An 18,642-nucleotide genomic window follows, 5' to 3' on the forward strand; every position below is an offset into this window, starting at 1 on the left:
CCAAATGCTCACGCAACGTAGTAATTCTGGAAAATGCATATAAGGTGTTATACCGGTGGTATTACACCACGGTGCGCCTGGCTCGCTTTGCCCCATCCTATTCCCCTCTTTGTTTCAGGGAGTGTGCACAAGAGGGCACTATGGCCCATATTTGGTGGACGTGCCCGCGAGTGTGCAGACTATGGGTCAGGGTGTATGCATTGCTCCGTAGCCTGCTTCGAGTAAATCTTAAAAGGGATCCGTTTGAGGCGCTCCTTGGCAAACCAATCAATGCGCTATTGCGCCCAGAGCGCCAATTGGCGCAACATCTTTTTACTGCAGCTAAATTGACAATAGCCAGAGCATGGAGAACCCCAGCCCTGAGCTTCGAGGCAGTTAAGAATCGGCTAAATGAGGTTATGGTCAACGAAAAATTGTCTTCTGTTCTTTCTGACACTCATGCCAAGTTTCTGCGTGTCTGGCAGCCCTGGATCGCGTATCATTATTCTCCTAGATTCGATGTCGCTATATTGTCATTGTAAGAATTGGCTGTGCATACCCTGTGAGCCCAATCTCTTCCCCCCCTCCCCTCTCTCTTCCTCAACCTCCCCCTCTTTTTTTCTTCTCTTTCTTTCTTTGCTCTTTCCAATTTACAGTAGATGGTTACTATGGGCTGTCAAAGTATTGAACGACAAGCTTCTGTTGCAGTCATGTGAACACCCGGGTCCACCCGGACACAGAAAATGTTGGCATCGTTTGGGCAACAGCCTGCTTTACTTAATATTATACTGTGAAACACCTGAACTGTGATTTGTATGAAAGCCTATTGTATTCGAATGCACTTAATAATAATAAAAACTTTTGTAAAAGAAAAAAGTTACTGTCAGCAGCAAAGCCCATGTGGACTATACACTGTTCTGTAGGGCTATATGCAGAATTTCCAACAACTTAAAGTGGAAGTAAACTCCCCTATCGTTTTCAGCCAAGGAAGCTGCCATCTTTGCCTCTGTTAATCTTCAACTGCTATGGTGCTGCACATGTGATTCGTTATGACACCAGCCATTGGATGGTTTGATAGTTTGGCTGAGAGCACAGCCAATGTGCAGTTAGCATTCCCAGCATGCCTTTTTTTTTAACTGTTTAAATCGATGAGTTTACTTCCACTTTAAGGGCCCAGACACTAGGGACAAGCCCGATGTTGGAGTCGAACGTAAGTTTGCCAAACTTAGAACATTATGGAACATTCGTGGGAAATTTAAGCACCCGCAGAACGCCCCATAATGAACTGCGGGATCATCAATGCACTGCGAGATCACAGTGCATTGACGGCTGCTGATTGGCCAAAGCATGCACCTGACCTGCATGCTTTGGCCAATCACAACGCGTCTGCTGTGAGAGCCATGATTGCCCAAATGCAGGGTGCCTTTGGCCAAATATGGCTCAGGGGGCTAAGTCCATGCTCCACACTATGTAAGGCTGCTTAGACAGCAGCCGTACATAGTGTAATGAATGAGAGCAACAAAATGAAATTTCTAAAGGAAAAAAATGTAATTTAAAACTGCTCGCAGTTGTAATGTATTGTCGGATCCTGGCAAAAAATCATTGAAAATAACTGCGTGGGTCACACCACCAGTTCATTACCAGGTTTTTTTGGGTCTGGTATGGATATTAAGGGGAACCCCGATGCCCTATTTAAAAGAAGGAATGGTGACTGACAATTTTTAAAAAATGGCATGGAGGTCCCCCCCAAAATCCTTACCAGACCCTTATCCGAGCACGCAAGCTGGCAGGCCGCATGAGGGGACTTAAATAAAGGAATATTTAATTTTATTTGTTTCACTTTAAGCATTATTAAAATCACTGCTCCTGAAAAAACAGACATTTTTAAAACTTTATGTATTGATACATGTCCCCTGGGGCAGGACCCAGGTCTCCATACACTTTTTATGGCAATAACTTGCATATAAGCCTTTTAAAATGATCACTTTTGATTTTTCACATTCGTATCCAATAGACTTTAACCGTGTTTGCACACATTTTTTGCCGGTCTTCATGTTCTGCTGCAAACAGAACAGAGGGGCATTCAGCTCATCCCTACCAGACACCCAGGCATGGCCCAGACATCCACCCAGAGAAAAGCTGAGAACCCAGTCATAGACATTACAGAAGATATGGGCAAGTCACAGCAATAGAAAGAAGGCTGAAAACAATAAAATAAAATGGCCAGTAACACAGCTGCAACAAAGCTTTAATTTGAAAATCTGACATATCAGAACTACTGGTCTTGGAAATTCAAGATGAAAATTCTGCTAATAAGAGAAGGTACATGGAAATGTATAAATTAAGTCGGGCCAGAACACCATTCAGATGCGTGGATAGAGAAAGACCAAAAAGCTCAGAGTACAAACTCTCTTAGTATAAAAGATGATCCGATCATACATATATGTAAGTGTGCAACTGCTAAAAAAATGTGGGAAGGATTACAATAGGTGCATGAAAGAGCTAATATCAACAGTAAACAGTTTCTTATCAGAAAGTGATACCAAACCAAGTTGAAGAAACATTAGGATATGCAGGATAACATAAGGCACACCTTGGAAATGATTGAACGCCTAAGGAGGTATAGTAGAAGAAAAAAAAGATTTTCATGTTGCAACACTATTACTAAGTGGTTTACCAGAAAGTTATGAAACTCTTGTCACAGCACTTGATGCATGCCCAGATGATGAACTAACATTGGAATATGTTAAGGGCAAGCTTGTCAATGAATATAAGCACAAAACATAAAGCATTAATAGTGACAGTCCTTTTGTCTCAGAGTCTGCATCAGGCTAGGTTCACACTTATGCGTGTGGCTGCGGGTGCTGGAATCACAGCGATTCTCGCACACTCAACCACCCACAGTAAAAAATGCACTGCTGTGAGAAAAAGCGTGGGATTGCAATTCATTCTGAATTAAACCCCCCACACATGTAAAAATGCAGTACATTTGCGGGTGCAGAAACCACAGGGAAATCACATGGTCAAAATTACCATGCGGTTTCCCTGTGGGCTACGTTTTGAAAGAGGTGCATACACTTTTTTTGTGGGAAACACAGGCACTGCAGTCAATTCAAATGAATGGGCTGCCGTGCCCATGAAAATGTGGGCCACAAAAAAACAAAGGTGTGGATAAAAACAGTAATAAAAATAGTAACATTCAACAAGAAACAGGTGAATGCATTGTGTACAAGAAACAAAGTCATTTAAAAGAAGATTGCAGAACCTGCAAAGCTAAAATGCAAAAACAAACTAAACTACAAAAGGGCCAAAAGGGTAAAGGAAGAAACTGATTTAGCTTGCGACAATGAATATATTTTTCAATCCAAAAGTTGCACCTCATCTTTGCAGTCATGGTGTGTTGATTCAGGAGCTACGAGTCACAGACACAGAAATTTCTTTAATCATCTTGACCATAGTAAAACAGTAAAAATCACCACAGCTAATGGGCAAATAATGGAATCAAAAGGAATAACAGACGATTTTCTTTACTGTCCAATTTTTCTGAGTGTCACCAGAAATAAACTTGTGAAAAATGTCTTCCATGTCTCTGCTCTTGAAACAAATCTTTTCTCAGTGAAGAAGCTCACAAAACAAGGCAATGTTGTGACCTTCCACAATGACAGTTGCGCCATTACAAAAAGGGATATCTCACTTGCAAAGGCTAAATGTACAGATGAACTGTATCAGCTGAACTGCAATGAGGTGGTTATTACTGCCAAGGATCAAAAACATTCTAACTGCATTCGCAAATGGTACAGACAAATTGGGCACAGAAATCTTGACATAATAAAGAAGTTAACTGAGAATCACTATGTAAGTGGAATAAAAATGAGTCCATGTGATCAAATGATGAATGCACCAGCTATATAAAAAGAAAAATGGCAAGAGAAGCCTTTCCAAAGCAAAATAACAGCAGAGCTAAGAAACGTAGGGACTTAATTCATTTAGATCTTTGCGGTCCAATGGAAAAATTGACTCCAGAAAAAAAGAGGTATTTTCTCACTTTTATAGATGATTACTCCAGATATACAACACTATGGGGGTTATTTACTAAAGGCAAATCCACTTTGCACTACAAGTGCACCGCTAATGCACTTGGAAGTGCAGTCACTGTAGATCTGAGGGGGACATTCAAGGAATATAAAAAACAGCATATTTGCTTGCACATGATCGGATGATAAAATCAGCAGAGTTTCCCCTCATTTCAGAGCTTCCCCTCAGATCTACAGCGATCTACAGTGACTGCACTTCCAAGTGCACTTTTAGTGCACTTTCAAGTTCACTTGCAGTGCACTTGTAGTGCAGAGTGGATTTGCCTTTAGTAAATCAACCCCATTATCTGTTACCCTACATAAGTGAAGTACCAGAGAAACTTGAATAGTATTTGGCTCAAGTAAGCAAGAAATCTGGCAAGTGTATTTCGCACAGACGATGGAACTGAATATACAGGTGATACACAGGCAATTCTCAGAAAGCCTTTCATAATATTTCAAATTACTGTACCATACTACCCCTAACAAAACAGGGTTGCAGAAAGAATGAACCGTACTCTATGTGAGAGTTGAAGAACAATACTGTTTGATGCAGATATGCCAACCACATACTGGGGGGAGGCAATTATGACCGCATGCTATCTCCAGAATTCAATGCCTGGAAAATCAACTGAGAAAACTCCATATGAACTGTGGAATGGAAGGTCCCCAAATTTGAACCATCTAAAAAGATTTGGAAGCAAAGCCTATGTGCACATCCCAACAGAAAAACATACAAAATGTGATTCTTGTGCAAAGGAAGGTGTACTTGTGGGATACAGTAAATCTCAAAAGGGATACAGAATTCTACACCAAGACACAAACAAAGTAACTGTCACAAGCATATTGCATGGCAAGAGCAATTAAGGGGGTGCCCTTACTGGTTAATTTCCTTCATAGTTGTAGTCTCTACTCACAGTCCACTTTACTTGCAGATATCTAGTATTTCAAAATGTTTACTTGTATCTGGCTCATGACTATATGTCTGCCTTTTCTTAACAAATATTTATTTACTCTTCCATGGAAAAAAATGCATAATCTGATTTTAGCCTACATTTGCATTTAGTCGAGGCTTACCTACCAACCTACGTGTCTTCCTGCAAATGGATCTTCTAACACCTGTTGCTTGACCTGTTCTACCTTAGGCCGCGTACACATGGGCGGACTGTCCGCCCAACTAGGTTCGTCAAACAGTTTGACAAACAGTCCGTTCAAAATTAGCATGAACGGACTTGACCACACACGACGAACGAACAGTCCGCTGAAAACTTGCGCGATGACGTGAACGGCACGTACGACGGGACGAGAAATTCGACGTCCAATACACTGCAATGCAACCTTCGCCGTGTAAATTCTTTCTGAGCATGCGCGAGACTTAGTTTGTCGAACAAGCCTACACACGAGCGGACTGTCCGCTCAAACCAAGTTTCAGCGGACAGTCTTACGGAAATTCCGAAAAACTTTGTTCGTCAGACTGTCCGCTGAAACTGTCCGCTGAAGCCCACACACGAGCGGACTGTCCGCTGAAACACTGTTCAGCGGACAAAGTGGGGCGAACAGTCCGCCCGTGTGTACGCGGCCTTAGTCTTCAGCATCTGATGTTTACCAGTATAAGGATTGACTCTTACCAACATAGCTACACAAACCCTACTCTAGGTCTTGCCCTTTCTGTTCAAATCCACAGCCACCATACAGTATTTGGACCTAACATTTTGTTTCTGTAAACTATGGTAGTTGTTGGGCAGTTGACGGTTGGGATGATTTCTGGCCATGTACATTATAAGCCCAGCAAAAACAGAGCTTCTCCCCATATGCTCTATATACTATGCAAGGCCAGTAAACCAGAATTGTTGACTGTATTTTGTACCTTATTTTGTATCCTTAACACGACCTATGCTCCGTACCTTTGTTGGTTATGCTGATTGTATACCTTTACGTAAAATAAAGAATTAAAAACTACGTTAGTTGCCCACAAAAATTTCACAGACCCTGTTGCTCACAACAGTCTGTCCTCCGATTTAAGACTACCACAGACACCATGCTATGTTCTCTTTCCAATTTGATTAGCAAATTGTTTTGTATCACACAAAAGAATATTCAGTAGGTCACACGATCTTCTTATCTGAGCGATATAGGTTCTGATTTTGCAAAGCAGATTGGAATATAGAACTGTGGTAAGTAGATAACCTTTCTAAAGACTTACAATGTACAACAGCATGGAGATTAAATTGCATGCCCCTATGTAACATGACCAAGAGCATGTGAGCTACCAAAGTTTTCAAGCAGCAGGCCACAACAGCACAGCCCGATAATCAAAATGTAATGGATTGGTGCTAACTAATAAATCAGGCCAGGTCAACAGCTGATCTGCATGTACGCTTTATAGAAAGAACATCAAAGGGGACAATAAATACAAATACATGTAAATCATCCATTACTAACTAGACATCAGCAACAAAACCACAAATTAAGGCTAGGTGTGATAAAACACAGCATTTGTCACATATGCCGCTTTGTAATGAGTGTTGTGGAGGCCGTGCTGGAAATACAAAATAATACTCATTTGTCTTCTCTCCAAAAAATGATGACAAATGTGCCTTAGAAGAGCACCAGTATTCCCAATTTGCTGTGTACATCTTTTTAGTATGGTTAGTTTTAGTTTTATACAACGCTTTATCAAAATAACCTCAGAACAATTTAAAGTTTTTTTTGCAGAATACAATATTTAAGGGCGATTTCCATGCTTTAACATCTCCTGTTGACAGCGCTCTTTCCGAAGACTTGCTTTATGATAAGAGGAACATTCATTAAGCTGAACAGTTAAGAAGGATTCATAGCAAGTATACATAATAGGAAAAATGTGGCTGCCGCTATGTAGATATGTAACAAAACACTATGAGCCAGGACGTTTAAATTTCCATTTGTGGATTTATATTAATTAAATGGATTTATATTAATCAACGGATATTTAGAAAAATAAGCATTAAACAAGCTAGATTATCTTAAAATGATTGTAAACCAATTTAAAAAAACAAAAACAAATATTTTATACTTAACCATCTCAATACAAGGCACTTTCGCACCTTCCTGCCTATGCCAATTTTCAGCTTTCAGCACTGTCACTTTTTAAATGACAATTGCACATCATGCTACTCTGTACCCAAACTAAATTTTTATCATTTTGTTCTTTGCTTTCTTTTGGTGGTATTTGATCACCTCTGTGGTTTTTATTTTTTGCTAAACGAATAAAAAAAAGACTGAAAATTTTGAAAACAAAAAAGGGTTTCTTTGTTTTTGTTATAAAATGTTGTAAATAAGTAAGTTTTCTCCTTCACTGATGGGCACTGATAAGCTTCACTGATGGGCACTGATAAGGCGGCACCAATGAGATGGCACTGATGAGGTGGCACTGATGGGAACTGACAATGGGCACTGATAGGCGGCACTGATAGGCAGCACTGAAATGTGGCACTAATGGGCATTGATAGGCGGCACTGATGGGCACTCATGGGTGACACTGGTGGGCACTGATGGGCACTGATAGGCGACACTGATGGGCACTGAAAAGCTGCACTGATGGGTACTTATGGGTGGCACTGATGTGCACTGAAAGGCGGCACTGATGGGCATTGATGGGCCCTGATGAGTGGCACTGTTAGATTTCACTGATAGGCATCACTGGTTGCACTGGCAGGCATTTTTCATTGGCACTGATTGGCAGCTGCCTGGGCACTGATTGGCATTTCCCTGGTGGTCTAGGCTGGCATACCTGGTGGTCCAGTGTCGTGGCCATCCTTGGTGGTCCTGGCGGCATCCTGGTGGTCCTGGGCAGGCATCCGAGGGGGGCTGTGCTGATAAACAATCAACACAGACTCCCCCTGTCAGGAGAGCAGCGGATCAGCTCTCCTCTAGGCAGCCAATCTATTATACTGGTTGCCAAGATTAAGGCATACATGCCCAGGGTTAGCCACTTGTTCATTATCCCACTATGAACTATCATGCATCATATGCATGTATTTTTCCCTCTTTCATTTTCTATCTTTCTTTTCTTTCCTTTCTTTCTTTTTCCTTTATATATTCTCTTTTATTATACTTATATTCTTTTGGTTTAACATCGTTTATTCGCAATAAAATTTCCCTCTTTTCATATACAAAACCCTCATTATGCTTATATCTAGCCCCTCCCCCCCTCTCTCTCTCCCTCTCTCTCCCTCTCCCCCCTCGACTCTTCCTTCCCCTTTTCCTTTCTCTCCTCTCCCTTTCCCCTTTGCCTAACCCTCCACCATTTCCAGATGTTTCACTGTCTTTTTGAACTCCAACCACCCTCCTCATATACTATAGAAAACTTCCACCAGATCCTCACTTCTGTTTATGGCTTCTTCTATTGATCTTAACCACTCTATCCTTCCTATCCAGTCTCTAATTAATGGTGGGTTAGGGGTTCTCCAGACCTTTGGTATTAAGCTCTTGGCTGCATTTAACAGGTGAGGTACCAAACGTTTTTTATAGTGCGTTAATGTTTTGTCCATATCATGGAACAGGCACACCCATGGCTCCTTCCTTACTTGTTCTCCTGTTATCTGGTGTATTTTGTCTATAATCTTTTTCCAATATGGTTGGATTTTTGGACAATCCCACCATATGTGTGCAAAGGTTCCCAGGGTATTACAGCCTCTCCAACACAAAACTGAGATCTCTGCTCTGATTTTCTGTGCTCTTTGTGGGACAATATACCATCTCACCAACAATTTATAGGACATTTCCACAGTCCTGATATCTCTAGAGTTAGTACATACAGTTCTCAAGATCCTGCTTCTATGATCATCATCCCGTAAATCTCCCAATTCTTCCTCCCACTTCCTCAAATAGGGCGGGTCCCTAACTTCTATCTCTTCTCCCAGAATCTTCTATATTTTTGATATATTCTGCCTCAGACACCCCAGGGAGAAGAGAAATCTCTCCATAGGTCTCAAATCCCCCTCTCCTGTGCAAAGTGCTGTATTTGTGCATACCTCCAATTATCTAACGGCCTATTTCTCCACTTTTGTCTTAATTCATTCAAAGTGCATAATCTATCTCCACACATCACATCTTTTAACTTTATATCGTCTTTCTTTGCCAACTTCGTAAAGTACATATATTCTTCCTTCCCAGGTTTAAAATAATTTGTATCTAATAAAGACATTAAAGGTGAATTAAATTTCCAGTAATATAATTTACCCAGTTCGTCCCATATTTTGAAAACATTTATTGTTAATGGATTTGTGCTTCTTGCTAATTCCCGATACTCTCGTGGAACCCATATCCTTTTACCTAAATCTACGGTACTTTGCTTTGTGCTTTCTCAATATCAACCCACCCTGTGTTACCTTTATCATATACCCAACCTGTTATTCGTGATATGATAATTGCCTGATAATATCTTTTAAAATTCGGTGCAGCCAGTCCCCCTTCTTGTTTCCCCTTTTCCAGTGTTACATATAAAATTCTAAGGTTCTTGCGCCCCCAGATGAATTTAATTATCAAAGTTCTTAGCTTTGTAAAAAACTATTGTAGGACTTTTATTGGGATCATTTGGAATACGTATGTTAACTTTGGTAATATGAAAATTTTTAGCACATTTATCCTCCCTATCAGCGAGAAGGGTTTATATCTCATATATTTTAGAAAGTCTTTAACCTTGTTCAAAATCGGGACATAGTTAGCCGCATACGCAGATGAGAGCGATGCTGTTAACTTCACTCCCAGGTACCCAAGCTCTCCCTCACACCAAGAGAAGGGGAATGACGCTTGGAGTGCCTGTTGTTCTTTTTTAGTTACTGTTATGTTCAGGATTTCTGTTTTTGATACGTTGATATTAAAATGTGTCAGCTTTCCGTATCTGCTCATTTCCTTCATTATATTAGGTATTGTTATCCTGGGATCTGAAACAAAATAATATATCATCTGCGTATGCAGCCACCTTGTACTCTTCTTTACCTATTTTCACCCCTGTTATACCCCCGTTTTTCCTAATTGCGGCCAGTAAGGGTTCAAGTGCCAATGCGAAAAGCATTGGAGACAGGGGGCAGCCCTGTCTCATACCATTGTGCAGCTCCAAGGCCGGGGATAAGCTTCCGTTAATTTTTATTTTTGCTGTTGGATGGTGGTAAAATGCCATTATCCACCTCATCATTCTTTCTTTTATTCCCAGAAGTCTCAAGGTTCCCATCATGAAGCCCCAGTCGACCATGTCAAAGGCCTTCTCAGCGTCTACTGACAGTAGGACGACTGGGGCTCCGCTTCCTCCAACCTCATGTATCAGTAACAAGGTTTTAAGGCAATTGTCCTTTCCTTCCCTCCCTGTAACAAACCCCACCTGATCACTATGAATCCAGTGAGGCAATAATGTTTTTAACCTTCCTGCTATAACTTTTGTGAAAATCTTAATATCGGTGTTCAGTAGGGATATTGGTCTGTAGCTCTCTGGAGCTACTGGATCTTTGCCTTCCTTCAATATCAGAGTGATATACGCCATCAGAGCCTCTTCCCTCAACTTTTCCCCTTCTGCCAGTGCATTCATATAATCGCATTGTTTAGGTACCAAAATGTTTCCAAACTTCTTATAGTACATAATAGAGTACCCATCAGGGCCTGGGCTTTTCCCGTTTGGCATCTCCCTCACTGCTCTTGAGACTTGTTCCTGCGTTATTGGGGCCTCTAAAAGTTCCAATTCGTCACTAGGGGCCCCTGGTAGATCTAGCTCCCTAAAGTACCTCCTAACATCTACGCTATACAGCCGACTATAAAAGCTGTGGAAGGCTTCTGCTATTTCAGGGGATGAATGCATTATTTTCCCTTTCTCGTTTCTGCTTTTAGCTATGAACGATGTCTTTTTTTTTCCCTTTACCATCCTCGCCAACCATTTCCCAGATTTGTTTCCCTCCTGATATCTCTTTTTATCAACTATATGGAAAGCGCGCTTCTCTCCTGCTCCATTCATTGTCCCAGCTCTTCTTTTTTGTTTTTCAACTCCACCCTCTCTGGGATCCCCTTTGGTCTTGTCTGTTGTTCTAATTCATATATTTCCTTACGTAGGTCTAACATCCTTTTCCCTTTTTCTTTTTTTTTTCCTGCCCCAATACTTATTAGGATGCCTCTTATATAAACTTTATAGGTCTCCCATATAGTGCCTCTAGAGATATCTGGTGTTTCATTCCTGAGAAAAAATTCCTCTAGTTCCCGCTCTATTTTCTTCTCTACCTCCAAGTCTTGAATCAGGGAATCATTAATTTTCCACATCCCACCCTTAAAAGAATCCATAGTTATTTCTATCTGTATTATCACTGGGGCATGGTCGGATGAGAACGTAGACTTTATTCCCGCATCCTTAAGCTGGGGGAGCATTTGATGTTCTAACAACACGTAATCTATTCTGGAGTATGTCCCTTGTACTGCCCAATAGAACGTATAGTCCCAGATTCCCAGGTATCTAATCCTCCAGGCATCTACCAGTTGATGTTCCAGTAGTAGGGACTTCAACCTATTTTGTCTCAGCACTGAACCACGAGGGGAAACCCGTGTGGAGTCCACCCGTGGCTCAATACACATGTTAAAATCTCCTGGCACTTAATTTTCCCTTTTTAAACTCTGCCAGCTTATCAAGGGTTTTCTTCAGAAACCTATCGGTGTCTCTGTTTGGTGCATAAATATTTGCAAAAGTGTATTCCAAATTGAATAATTTTCCTCTTATAAAGAGGTATCTTCCCTCTGGATCAGCTAATTGTTCCTCTAATTCAAACATTACACTTCTATCAAATCCTATCGCTACTCCCCTTGCATAGCTTGATGTAGAGTTCCCATAGGACCACTTGGGAAATTGCCAGGAAGATAATCTCCCTCCTGCTGCGTGTGACATATGTGACTCCTGGAGACATAACACATTCGCTCCATAATCCTGTAATTCCTTATTGACCATAAATCTTTTCTTAGTGTTGTTTATGCCCCTTATATTATATGATATTAAGTTTAGCATAGTCATATAACACCCAAGAGCCGCCTACCCCCTCCCCCTCCCTCCTCTCCCCCCATGTGGGCCCCAATATGGGGTCTCCCCCTGGAGAGAGGGTACAAACATAGGGAGGGGGAAGGGGGAGAGAGAGAGAGAGACATACCCGAGAAACACAAGTTATATAAACCCCCCTCCCATCCTCCCCTCCCGTTGAACAAATTCCCTATTTGTTCCTCGCATGGGCCCGTCCACCTCCAATAGGTCGTGGCTCGGTTCCCTGCTCTCTTTGGGGCAACCTCTCCAGTAGCGGCCAGCTATGCCCCTTTCTCTCCCATCACCTACCCTTACCAAAGCCCTCGCTCCCTCCAAAAGGAGGGGTATCGATGTTTACATTCTATCTCCCCCCCCCCTCCGGATCCGTGTTCATTTTATGCTGTCAACACCCCTCTTCTTCTCCCCTCTCCTCCCAACCTGGCAAAGCCGGTGGGGGATATCTAATTTGCTGCAAAAATCTGGGAGGTCCTGGTAGGCTGGGAATCCCCATTGGTATGGTATATTCAGTGCCTTCATTTGTTCCGTCAGTGGCTTAAGGAGTCTTCATTAGACATGTGCATTCCGTTTCATTCCGAATCGAAATTTGGATGAATTTTCATTATTCGGACATACGGATGTATCCGATTTACAATGCTAATGAATTCAACCGAATTCGGACGAAACTTGAATCAAATTTGAAAAATGACCCACATTTGGGGCCACGTATCTCGGGGCCACTTATAGCTAGAAACCCCAAATTTAGTATGAAAACACAATAGAACTAGCACTACAACATCTCCAAATTTGGGGTTTCTAGCTCCAAGTGACCCCGAGTCCAAATTCGGGTCGCAAAATGTCAAGTACTTTTCTGCAGCAGAGAATGACATTTTGCGACCCGACTTTGGGGCCACGTATCTCGGGGTCACTACAGGTGGCCCCGAGATACGTGGCCCCAAAGTCGGGTCGCAAAATGTCATTCTCTTCTGCAGAAAAGTACTTGACATATTGTCCATATCTCAGGGTCACTTGGTGCTAGAAACCCCACAACTTGTGGCAGGTGACGTGGCAAGTGGACAATCCACAACTTGGTCATGTGGCACTCGTGGCAGGTCACATGGCACTCGTGGCCGGTCACATGACACTCGTGGCAGGTGTCATGGCAAGTGGACAATACACAACTTGTGGCAGGTGATGTGGCAAGTGGACAATACACAACTTGTGGCAGGTGACGTGGCAAGTGGACAATGATATACAGCATATGTACTTGCCTTGCGATCAACATCCGTGACTTCTTCAATCAGGCATGCTGACAACTTCATTGGTGTGATAAATATAAATGAAATAAGATGTGTGTGTTTTTTTGCACTGGTACACTGCAAGTATGAGAAGTTGATGTGACAGATGTATATAAGTAAGTAACTAACCATCTTCCAAAATGTCTAATTCAAATAGAAACGAAATATAATTTAATAGAATAAAATAGAAAGAATATACAACCATCTTCTGAAATTCAAATTTCAAATAGAATAAATTTGAATTTCGAATAGTATGAATTCAAATTTTTCGATTCTTCGAATTCGGTAGAAAACGAAACGAAATCCGAAAACGAATTTAACGAATATAACTAAATGAAATTAATTAACGAATTAAAACGAAACGAAACTAAACAAATTTTTTCCTTTTGCACATGTCTAGTCTTCTTCTGATCAATGTCTCTCCTGCTAGATCTGAAAATATCTGCAGCTCCATCTCTTTAAACCTAATCCTATCCATCTTACGTATCTTTTCCATGACCTTAGCCTTTTCCTCGTAATAATGGAATCTAACTATTACGTCTCTTGGATTTTCATTCACCTGAGATTGATATCTTGTAATCCCATGCACTCTATCTAAATTTAATATTTCATCCTCTTCTCTCCCCAAGATAGAATTAAACAGATCCTGCATTGTTTTACTCAATTCTTCGTTCTTATTTTTTTCTGTGATTCCTCTTATCCTCAGGTTCTTCCTTCTGCCTTAGTTTTCCTGGTCTTCAATTTTATAAGACCGATCTATTTATTTTTTGAATAGATTCCATTTGTTCCTTTATTTCCATCAGCTTTTGGTCATAGTTATTCATTCTTTCTTCTATTTCCTCTACCTGGCCTAAGACTTGCCCTATGTCCGATCGGACTGCTGCTATGTCGGTTTTCAATGATAGCTCCATTTTAGATAGTGCTTCAGTAAGTATTTCTCTTATTTGCTCTGCATTTACTTGGGGCCCTTCTATCCTTAGTCCACCGTCTATTTCGGGGGGTGTCTCTCCTTTCTTCTTCTGGACTCCCTTTTTTTCCTTATCACGCCCTTGGGGACTCTCCCCCCCTATTCTAGAATGTGTGGCGCACATGTCATTGGTTTTCTCGGCCACAGTCCCTTCGGCTATCCCTTTAGGCTTACTGGCACCAGTTATTACAGTGGTTGTCTGTCTGGGAGAGCCGTGGCCATTCTCAAGCAAGCTTGTCTCCCCCGTCATATATCTCTGGATACCCCCCGGACTAACTGACAATGGCCCAGTTTTTTTATTTGCCTTGCCTCTCATTTTTTTATTTCCTGGGCCTTCCACTCCTAGGGCCTGGTGGCAAATCCCATCACTCAGAGACAAACCCCCTTATTTAATAACCATCAGTCCCGATCACGGCCAGCTTATCAGTGCCCACCTGCCCCCTGCCAGTGCCACCTAACTAATAAAAAAGTGCTCCCCATCAGTGCCCACAGTGCCACCCATCAGTGCCCACAGTGCCACCTATCAGTGCCCAAAATCTGCCTCAACAGTGCTGCACCCCAGTGCCCCATATCTGTGCCCATCAGTGTCATCTACCAGTGCCGCCCATCAGTGCTGCCCATCAGTGCCCAGCAGTGCCACCTATCAGAGCCACCTATCAGTGCCCATCAGTCCCATCTATCAGTGGTACCTATCAGTGCCCCTTAGTGCCACCCATCCGTGCCACCCATCAGTGCCACCCATCCGTGCCACCCATCAGTGCCGCCTTATCTGTGCCCATCAGTACTGCCTATCTGTGCCTATCGGTGCCACCTTATCTATGCCTATCGGTGCCGCCTTAACTGTGCCTATCAGTGCCCACCAGTGCAGCCTATCAGTGCCCACCAGTGCCGCTCATCAGCGCATTTCAATGAAGGAGAAAAATTACCTGTTTGCAAAATTTTATAACAAACTAAGAAAAATTATTATTATTTTTTTTGCATTTTTTTTGTTTGTTTAGCAAAAAACTAAAACTCCCAGCTGTAATTAAATACCACCAAAAGAAAGCTCTATTTGTGGGGAAAAAATTATAAAAATTTCATTTGGGTACAGTATTGTATGGCCGCGCAATTGTCATTCAAAGTGCATCAGCGCTGAAAGCTGAAAATTGGTCTTGGCAGGAGGGGGGTTTAAGTGCCCAGTAAGCAAGTGGTTAAAGAGCACTGAGACAGTTAATTTACCAACAATCTTTAGCAGATCTGCAGCCTTTGCTTTTGCTTACATGCAGGGGGTCATTCAGTACGCAAGGTATACAGGAAATGCAAGATATATATAGACAAGCACATCACTTTACCGTTCTCTTGCTGACCAGCCAGGGAGGGAGCCTCCGCTGCGTTTTTCCTTCCTATATGTCCCGTACTTACTCTATTCACCTTGCTTGGCAGCCTATTTGGTCTTTACCTCCGCCAGTGTATCTCCACACATGATCCTTTAAGAGGGGGGGGAAGGAGGGGGGGGCAGGTTCTATGCTGGGCTGCGAGCCTACCGCTCGGCTACTCTGCTAGCCCTGCTGCTGTATGCGGCGTGTATGACGCTGCTTCCCATCCCATCTGGGTACTCCACTCCATCCTGGGCAGGTGCTCGGGTGCTGGGAGAGAATCTTGGCATGGCGCACGTCTGCTACGTGCAGGCGGCTCCTCCTATCCCCGTGATTGATTCCCCCTCAGGGACTCAACTATTTACGTCCAGTGTATACTTCTCCTCTTCTACCTCCAGCACAGACTTGCTTGTAGAACTACAACTCCCAGGACCAGCTAGCACTGACAGCTTGATTCAACACAATCTCAGTCAGATAAATGTAAAAGCCCTTTGCAGGATGGGACCACGGGCCGCTTTAGTAGTGTAGCAAAATGAGAGGTTTTTTGGTGCTAGCTGTCCTATTCCTGTGGCTACTGCTCCCAGTACCACCTCTTCAGGCACAGCCAGCCCACCTGGCTGCAGCTGCACCCTTCACTATCCCTCCTGGCTACTTTTCCACAGTCCTCCATACCAGACTACTTGCATCCAGTCCCTTGAGGCGGCCTCTCAGTCCTTTGACTGCAACTCTCACCAGCCCTCTTGGCTGTCTTCCTCCCTGGATATGTGCCCAGCAGTGTTCTCCTGCTGTCCTCTCCTGGACCTCCAGGATTCCTCTGTGTGTCATGAAGAGGGGTCCTTTCCGCCCTCCGAGCCCAGGCCTTAGTTCACCCCCCACCCCAGACTGGGGAGCTACTCTCAAAGTCCTCCGACAGCCTTACACTCCATCTCCATCTTCCACCTGAATGCCACTGCTCCAGCTGTGCTGACCCTGATTATTTAAAGGGGCCTGCCCCCTGCCAACCCATCTGCTGAGGATTGGTCAGGACCCTCAGAATACTCCAGCCAGCTCCTCCTAGACTCCTCCCAACCGCTTCTGGAATCTTCTCCAAGTTTCCAGCAAGCACGGAGGAGTCACCAGAGATGCTGGAGCAACTGCCCTTGCAGAGTTTAACTGCGCTTTGCAAAGTGAACAGTCTATTTGCCTTTAATAAATCAACTTCTATGTGTGAAAGGAGAAGCGGCTGCCTGCTGATGCTGAAACTTAGTTGCTTGGTGCAGAGAGAAGAGAGTAGGAACACTAGTGGTCGGGCTCCCTGGGCAGCAGTGCACCCTAGGCGGCTGCCTAGTTTGCCTAGTGGTAGCACCGTCCCTGCAGGCATTTCCAACTGTTTAAAGGGATGCTGGGTGGTGGGCAGGGTTTAAACATTAAACATTTGGGAAGGTGGGTGTTGATTTCTGTAATTTCTGTAATTTGTTTAATGAAAAGTTTGCTCAGAATAGTGGTCGAGACTAGCCACCCATGTAAGAAAGCTCTTCTCTGTTGACCCCTATTATAAGGGGCACTTCTCACTGACCACCAATGTATGCAAGTAATTCTCTCATGACCACCAGTGTAAGCCAACACTGCTCCACTGACCACCAATACATGGGAGCACTTCTCCTCTGATCACCAATATATGGGAGCACTTCTACCCTGACCACCAGTGTAAGCCAACACCGCTCCACTGACCACCAATATATGGGAGCACTTCTCCTCTGGTCACCAATATATGGGAGCCTTTCTACCCTGACCACCAGAGTAAGCCAACACTGCTCCACTGACCACCAATACATGGGAGCACTTCTCCTCTGGCCACCAATATATGGGAGCACTTCTACACTGACTACCATTGTAAGCCAACACTGCTCCACCAACTACCAATACGTGGGAGCACGTCTCCTCCTCTCTAGTATTGTCACCCACACACTTACCACTGCACTACCACTGACACCCAACAAACGTCTGTGAACAAAGGATGTCAACTATATACTCCCTGGGAGTGAATCATCATGCAGCCTTGGCTCACAAAACTCCTGGAGTGGCACTCACATAATGACCCAGGAGGAAGAACTGGACACCAATACTACTAAGGAAGGACCGGCCTAAAGACTGTAGGAAAAAAAAGTTAAGCATAGGGTGATTTCAGGGAAGCGGGGATGGTTTGGAAGCTGGAATTTTGCTTTAAATAGAGCAACTGAGATACAAAAAATTACCAATATAGTTTAGGCTGTCCCTTTGTGAAATAAGCTGTATTAGTATACAAGCAAAAACAACATTGATTTCTCTGAAGGATGCAGTTCAATTTGCCATCACACAACCTGACTAGAGACCCTTAAAAAGTTAATTTTAGTAGATAGCAAGAGCTTCATTGACTTTACAATTTTCTCAGATTAACAAATGCTGCCACAGGAAATAAAACCCAACAAATGGATCCAGCTCCCTGTAGAAATCAGAAGGTATATACAAAGTTTACTGTTGGCTAGCAATGCATAGAAATCTAAAACATGTACATCAAACCACATGAACAAGCAAATGAAATCTAGGCTAACGCAAATCACTAACCCCACATAAATTACTTTTATTGTTCATCCCTGCTTCAATTTTATAAGGGAAATGTTTTGGGTATTATCAAAATGCTCCAGACTTTCCTGGCAACTGTCACATCTTCTCCAATATATGCTAAAGCAGATAAAGAAGCCAAAGGACCTCTATCCTCTAAGTGTGTTTAGAAAAGAGAAAATGAACAAAGAACAAATAAGAAGTGAGCCTGCGGGGCGCCATGAATCTTGTAAAGTACGTGTGTTCAGCACTTTCCAAAATGAGTTGTCATTCTGCTAATTAAAGCACAATTGTCTGCGTTTATGCCAAGATTCATTAATATGTGCATGGTCATTCTTCACACTGGAGCTGCTTGGATACTCAATATCGT

The sequence above is a fragment of the Lithobates pipiens genome, unplaced genomic scaffold (genome assembly GCF_037356315.1).
Source record: "Lithobates pipiens isolate NorthernLeopardFrog02 unplaced genomic scaffold, aLitPip1_a1.2 Scaffold_19, whole genome shotgun sequence".
NCBI classification, from domain to species: domain Eukaryota; kingdom Metazoa; phylum Chordata; class Amphibia; order Anura; family Ranidae; genus Lithobates; species Lithobates pipiens.